The sequence below is a fragment of the Daphnia pulex genome, chromosome 5 (genome assembly GCF_021134715.1).
Source record: "Daphnia pulex isolate KAP4 chromosome 5, ASM2113471v1".
Classification (NCBI taxonomy): Eukaryota; Metazoa; Arthropoda; class Branchiopoda; order Diplostraca; family Daphniidae; genus Daphnia; species Daphnia pulex.
The window spans coordinates 881,452-890,252 of NC_060021.1; positions in this window are offsets into that span (position 1 = coordinate 881,452).

Genomic DNA, 8,801 nt, shown 5'->3' on the forward strand with positions numbered 1-8,801 from the left:
AGAAATAGAAATAAGAATTGATAGAAAATCTTCCAGGAACTGAAAATCACAACTTCAATTAATTTAAAATGACGATTCTGATTGTTTTAGAAATTTCAAGGGTTTCCCTGTAACAGGATATGTTAATCGATGTCCAATACACTATTTAAAGTCTTTAAAATCAATAAATCTATTGAGACATCCATGATGGAAAAGAAATAGAAATAAGAGTTGATAGAAAATCTTCCAGGAACTGAAAACACAACTTCAATGAATTTGAAATGACAATGTAATTTGTTTTACAAGTTTAAACAAATTTCTTGTTAGATGATATGTTAATTCGATGTCCAATACACTATTTAAAGTCTTTAAAATCAATAAATCTATTAAGACATCCATGATGGAAAAGAAATAGAAATAAGAGTTGATAGAAAATCTTCCAGGAACTGAAAACACAACTTCAATGAATTTGAAATGACGATATAAATTGTTTTACAAGTTTAAACAAATTTCTTGTTAGATGATATGTTAATTCGATGTCCAATACACTATTTAAAGTCTTTAAAATCAATAAATCTATTAAGACATCCATGATGGAAAAGTAATAGAAATAAGAGTTGATATAAAATCTTCCAGCAACTGAAAACACAACTTCAATGAATTTGAAATGACGATGTAATTTGTTTTACAAGTTTAAACAAATTTCTTGTTAGATGATATGTTAATTCGATGTCCAATACACTATTTAAAGTCTTTAAAATCAATGAATCTATTAAGACATCCATGATGAAAAAGAAATAGAAATAAGAATTGATAGAAAATCTTCCAGGAACTGAAAATCACAACTTCAATTAATTTAAAATGACGATTCTGATTGTTTTAGAAATTTCAAGGGTTTCCCTGTAACAGGATATGTTAATCGATGTCCAATACACTATTTAAAGTCTTTAAAATCAATGAATCTTTTAAGACATCCATGATGGAAAAGAAATAGAAATAAGAGTTGATAGAAAATCTTCCAGGAACTGAAAACACAACTTCAATGAATTTGAAATGACGATATAAATTGTTTTACAAGTTTAAACAAATTTCTTGTTAGATGATATGTTAATTCGATGTCCAATACACTATTTAAAGTCTTTAAAATCAATAAATCTATTAAGACATCCATGATGGAAAAGAAATAGAAATAAGAGTTGATAGAAAATCTTCCAGGAACTGAAAACACAACTTCAATGAATTTGAAATGACAATGTAATTTGTTTTACAAGTTTAAACAAATTTCTTGTTAGATGATATGTTAATTCGATGTCCAATACACTATTTAAAGTCTTTAAAATCAATGAATCTATTAAGAATGAATATCCATGATGAAAAAGAAATAGAAATAAGAATTGATAGAAAATCTTCCAGGAACTGAAAATCACAACTTCAATTAATTCAAAATGACGATTCTGATTGTTTTACAAATTTCAAGGGTTTCCCTGTAATAGGATATGTTAATCGATGTCCAATACACTATTTAAAGTCTTTAAAATCAATGAATCTTTTAAGACATCCATGATGGAAAAGAAATAGAAATAAGAGTTGATAGAAAATCTTCCAGGAACTGAAAACACAACTTCAATGAATTTGAAATGACGATATAAATTGTTTTACAAGTTTAACAAATTTCTTGTTAGATGATATGTTAATTCGATGTCCAATACACTATTTAAAGTCTTTAAAATCAATAAATCTATTAAGACATCCATGATGAAAAAGAAATAGAAATAAGAGTTGATAGAAAATCTTCCAGGAACTGAAAATCACAACTTCAATTAATTTAAAATGACGATTCTGATTGTTTTACAAATTTCAAGGGTTTCCCTGTAACAGGATCGATGTCCAATTCACTATTTAAAGTCTTTAAAATCAATAAATCTATTGAGACATCCATGATGGAAAAGAAATAGAAATAAGAGTTGATAGAAAATCTTCCAGGAACTGAAAACACAACTTCAATGAATTTGAAATGACAATGTAATTTGTTTTACAAGTTTAAACAAATTTCTTGTTAGATGATATGTTAATTCGATGTCCAATACACTATTTAAAGTCTTTAAAATCAATGAATCTATTAAGACATCCATGATGAAAAAGAAATAGAAATAAGAGTTGATAGAAAATCTTTCAGGAACTGAAAATAACAACTTCAATGAATTTGAAATGACGATATAAATTGTTTTACAAGTTTAAACAAATTTCTTGTTAGATGATATGTTAATTCGATGTCCAATACACTATTTAAAGTCTTTAAAATCAATAAATCTATTAAGACATCCATGATGGAAAAGTAATAGAAATAAGAGTTGATATAAAATCTTCCAGCAACTGAAAACACAACTTCAATGAATTTGAAATGACGATGTAATTTGTTTTACAAGTTTAAACAAATTTCTTGTTAGATGATATGTTAATTCGATGTCCAATACACTATTTTAAGTCTTTAAAATCAATAAATCTATTAAGACATCCATGATGGAAAAGAAATAGAAACAAGAGTTTATAGAAAATCTTCCAGGAACTGAAAACACAACTTCAATGAATTTGAAATGACGATGTAATTTGTTTTACAAGTTTAAACAAATTTCTTGTTAGATGATATGTAATTCGATGTCCAATACACTATTTAAAGTCTTTAAAATCAATGAATCTATTAAGACATCCATGATGAAAAAGAAATAGAAATAAGAATTGATAGAAAATTTTCCAGGAACTGAAAATCACAACTTCAATTAATTTAAAATGACGATTCTGATTGTTTTAGAAATTTCAAGGGTTTCCCTGTAACAGGATATGTTAATCGATGTCCAATTTACTATTTAAAGTCTTTAAAATCAATGAATCTTTTAAGACATCCATGATGGAAAAGAAATAGAAATAAGAGTTGATAGAAAATCTTCCAGGAACTGAAAACACAACTTCAATGAATTTGAAATGACGATATAAATTGTTTTACAAGTTTAAAAAAATTTCTTGTTAGATGATATGTTAATTCGATGTCCAATACACTATTTAAAGTCTTTAAAATCAATGAATCTATTAAGACATCCACGATGAAAAAGAATAGAAATAAGAGTTGATAGAAAATCTTTCAGGAACTGAAAATCACAACTTCAATTAATTTAAAATGACGATTCTGATTGTTTTACAAATTTCAAGGGTTTCCCTGTAATAGGATATGTTAATCGATGTCCAATACACTATTTAAAGTCTTTAAAATCAATGAATCTTTTAAGACATCCATGATGGAAAAGAAATAGAAATAAGAGTTGATAGAAAATCTTCCAGGAACTGAAAACACAACTTCAATGAATTTGAAATGACGATGTAATTTGTTTTACAAGTTTAAACAAATTTCTTGTTAGATGATATGTTAATTCGATGTCCAATACACTATTTAAAGTCTTTAAAATCAATGAATCTTTTAAGACATCCATGATGGAAAAGAAATAGAAATAAGAGTTGATAGAAAATCTTCCAGGAACTGAAAACACAACTTCAATGAATTTGAAATGACGATGTAATTTGTTTTACAAGTTTAAACAAATTTCTTGTTAGATGATATGTTAATTCGATGTCCAATACACTATTTAAAGTCTTTAAAATCAATGAATCTTTTAAGACATCCATGATGGAAAAGAAATAGAAATAAGAGTTGATAGAAAATCTTCCAGGAACTGAAAACACAACTTCAATGAATTTGAAATGACGATGTAATTTGTTTTACAAGTTTAAACAAATTTCTTGTTAGATGATATGTTAATTCGATGTCCAATACACTATTTAAAGTCTTTAAAATCAATGAATCTATTAAGACATCCATGATGAAAAAGAAATAGAAATAAGAGTTGATAGAAAATCTTCCAGGAACTGAAAATCACAACTTCAATTAATTTAAAATGACGATTCTGATTGTTTTACAAATTTCAAGGGTTTCCCTGTAATAGGATATGTTAATCGATGTCCAATACACTATTTAAAGTCTTTAAAATCAATGAATCTTTTAAGACATCCATGATGGAAAAGAAATAGAAATAAGAGTTGATAGAAAATCTTCCAGGAACTGAAAACACAACTTCAATGAATTTGAAATGACGATGTAATTTGTTTTACAAGTTTAAACAAATTTCTTGTTAGATGATATGTTAATTCGATGTCCAATACACTATTTAAAGTCTTTAAAATCAATGAATCTTTTAAGACATCCATGATGGAAAAGAAATAGAAATAAGAGTTGATAGAAAATCTTCCAGGAACTGAAAACACAACTTCAATGAATTTGAAATGACGATGTCATTTGTTTTACAAGTTTAAACAAATTTCTTGTTAGATGATATGTTAATTCGATGTCCAATACACTATTTAAAGTCTTTAAAATCAATGAATCTATTAAGACATCCATGATGAAAAAGAAATAGAAATAAGAGTTGATAGAAAATCTTCCAGGAACTGAAAATCACAACTTCAATTAATTTAAAATGACGATTCTGATTGTTTTACAAATTTCAAGGGTTTCCCTGTAACAGGATATGTTAATCGATGTCCAATTCACTATTTAAAGTCTTTAAAATCAATAAATCTATTGAGACATCCATGATGGAAAAGAAATAGAAATAAGAGTTGATAGAAAATCTTCCAGGAACTGAAAACACAACTTCAATGAATTTGAAATGACGATGTAATTTGTTTTACAAGTTTAAACAAATTTCTTGTTAGATGATATGTTAATTCGATGTCCAATACACTATTTAAAGTCTTTAAAATCAATAAATCTATTAAGACATCCATGATGGAAAAGAAATAGAAATAAGAGTTGATAGAAAATCTTCCAGGAACTGAAAACACAACTTCAATGAATTTGAAATGACAATGTAATTTGTTTTACAAGTTTAAACAAATTTCTTGTTAGATGATATGTTAATTCGATGTCCAATACACTATTTAAAGTCTTTAAAATCAATGAATCTATTAAGAATGAATATCCATGATGAAAAAGAAATAGAAATAAGAATTGATAGAAAATCTTCCAGGAACTGAAAATCACAACTTCAATTAATTTAAAATGACGATTCTGATTGTTTTACAAATTTCAAGGGTTTCCCTGTAATAGGATATGTTAATCGATGTCCAATACACTATTTAAAGTCTTTAAAATCAATGAATCTTTTAAGACATCCATGATGGAAAAGAAATAGAAATAAGAGTTGATAGAAAATCTTCCAGGAACTGAAAACACAACTTCAATGAATTTGAAATGACGATGTAATTTGTTTTACAAGTTTAAACAAATTTCTTGTTAGATGATATGTTAATTCGATGTCCAATACACTATTTAAAGTCTTTAAAATCAATGAATCTTTTAAGACATCCATGATGGAAAAGAAATAGAAATAAGAGTTGATAGAAAATCTTCCAGGAACTGAAAACACAACTTCAATGAATTTGAAATGACGATGTAATTTGTTTTACAAGTTTAAACAAATTTCTTGTTAGATGATATGTTAATTCGATGTCCAATACACTATTTAAAGTCTTTAAAATCAATGAATCTATTAAGACATCCATGATGAAAAAGAAATAGAAATAAGAGTTGATAGAAAATCTTCCAGGAACTGAAAATCACAACTTCAATTAATTTAAAATGACGATTCTGATTGTTTTACAAATTTCAAGGGTTTCCCTGTAACAGGATATGTTAATCGATGTCCAATACACTATTTAAAGTCTTTAAAATCAATGAATCTTTTAAGACATCCATGATGGAAAAGAAATAGAAATAAGAGTTGATAGAAAATCTTCAAGGAACTGAAAACACAACTTCAATGAATTTGAAATGACGATATAAATTGTTTTACAAGTTTAAACAAATTTCTTGTTAGATGATATGTTAATTCGATGTCCAATACACTATTTAAAGTCTTTAAAATCAATAAATCTATTAAGACATCCATGATGGAAAAGAAATAGAAATAAGAGTTGATAGAAAATCTTCCAGGAACTGAAAACACAACTTCAATGAATTTGAAATGACAATGTAATTTGTTTTACAAGTTTAAACAAATTTCTTGTTAGATGATATGTTAATTCGATGTCCAATACACTATTTAAAGTCTTTAAAATCAATGAATCTATTAAGAATGAATATCCATGATGAAAAAGAAATAGAAATAAGAATTGATAGAAAATCTTCCAGGAACTGAAAATCACAACTTCAATTAATTTAAAATGACGATTCTGATTGTTTTAGAAATTTCAAGGGTTTCCCTGTAACAGGATATGTTAATCGATGTCCAATACACTATTTAAAGTCTTTAAAATCAATGAATCTTTTAAGACATCCATGATGGAAAAGAAATAGAAATAAGAGTTGATAGAAAATCTTCCAGGAACTGAAAACACAACTTCAATGAATTTGAAATGACGATATAAATTGTTTTACAAGTTTAAACAAATTTCTTGTTAGATGATATGTTAATTCGATGTCCAATACACTATTTAAAGTCTTTAAAATCAATAAATCTATTAAGACATCCATGATGGAAAAGAAATAGAAATAAGAGTTGATAGAAAATCTTCCAGGAACTGAAAACACAACTTCAATGAATTTGAAATGACGATGTAATTTGTTTTACAAGTTTAAACAAATTTCTTGTTAGATGATATGTTAATTCGATGTCCAATACACTATTTAAAGTCTTTAAAATCAATGAATCTTTTAAGACATCCATGATGGAAAAGAAATAGAAATAAGAGTTGATAGAAAATCTTCCAGGAACTGAAAACACAACTTCAATGAATTTGAAATGACGATGTAATTTGTTTTACAAGTTTAAACAAATTTCTTGTTAGATGATATGTTAATTCGATGTCCAATACACTATTTAAAGTCTTTAAAATCAATGAATCTTTTAAGACATCCATGATGGAAAAGAAATAGAAATAAGAGTTGATAGAAAATCTTCCAGGAACTGAAAACACAACTTCAATGAATTTGAAATGACGATGTAATTTGTTTTACAAGTTTAAACAAATTTCTTGTTAGATGATATGTTAATTCGATGTCCAATACACTATTTAAAGTCTTTAAAATCAATGAATCTATTAAGACATCCATGATGAAAAAGAAATAGAAATAAGAGTTGATAGAAAATCTTCCAGGAACTGAAAATCACAACTTCAATTAATTTAAAATGACGATTCTGATTGTTTTACAAATTTCAAGGGTTTCCCTGTAATAGGATATGTTAATCGATGTCCAATACACTATTTAAAGTCTTTAAAATCAATGAATCTTTTAAGACATCCATGATGGAAAAGAAATAGAAATAAGAGTTGATAGAAAATCTTCCAGGAACTGAAAACACAACTTCAATGAATTTGAAATGACGATGTAATTTGTTTTACAAGTTTAAACAAATTTCTTGTTAGATGATATGTTAATTCGATGTCCAATACACTATTTAAAGTCTTTAAAATCAATGAATCTTTTAAGACATCCATGATGGAAAAGAAATAGAAATAAGAGTTGATAGAAAATCTTCCAGGAACTGAAAACACAACTTCAATGAATTTGAAATGACGATGTCATTTGTTTTACAAGTTTAAACAAATTTCTTGTTAGATGATATGTTAATTCGATGTCCAATACACTATTTAAAGTCTTTAAAATCAATGAATCTATTAAGACATCCATGATGAAAAAGAAATAGAAATAAGAGTTGATAGAAAATCTTCCAGGAACTGAAAATCACAACTTCAATTAATTTAAAATGACGATTCTGATTGTTTTACAAATTTCAAGGGTTTCCCTGTAACAGGATATGTTAATCGATGTCCAATTCACTATTTAAAGTCTTTAAAATCAATAAATCTATTGAGACATCCATGATGGAAAAGAAATAGAAATAAGAGTTGATAGAAAATCTTCCAGGAACTGAAAACACAACTTCAATGAATTTGAAATGACGATGTAATTTGTTTTACAAGTTTAAACAAATTTCTTGTTAGATGATATGTTAATTCGATGTCCAATACACTATTTAAAGTCTTTAAAATCAATAAATCTATTAAGACATCCATGATGGAAAAGAAATAGAAATAAGAGTTGATAGAAAATCTTCCAGGAACTGAAAACACAACTTCAATGAATTTGAAATGACAATGTAATTTGTTTTACAAGTTTAAACAAATTTCTTGTTAGATGATATGTTAATTCGATGTCCAATACACTATTTAAAGTCTTTAAAATCAATGAATCTATTAAGAATGAATATCCATGATGAAAAAGAAATAGAAATAAGAATTGATAGAAAATCTTCCAGGAACTGAAAATCACAACTTCAATTAATTTAAAATGACGATTCTGATTGTTTTACAAATTTCAAGGGTTTCCCTGTAATAGGATATGTTAATCGATGTCCAATACACTATTTAAAGTCTTTAAAATCAATGAATCTTTTAAGACATCCATGATGGAAAAGAAATAGAAATAAGAGTTGATAGAAAATCTTCCAGGAACTGAAAACACAACTTCAATGAATTTGAAATGACGATGTAATTTGTTTTACAAGTTTAAACAAATTTCTTGTTAGATGATATGTTAATTCGATGTCCAATACACTATTTAAAGTCTTTAAAATCAATGAATCTTTTAAGACATCCATGATGGAAAAGAAATAGAAATAAGAGTTGATAGAAAATCTTCCAGGAACTGAAAACACAACTTCAATGAATTTGAAATGACGATGTAATTTGTTTTACAAGTTTAAACAAATTTC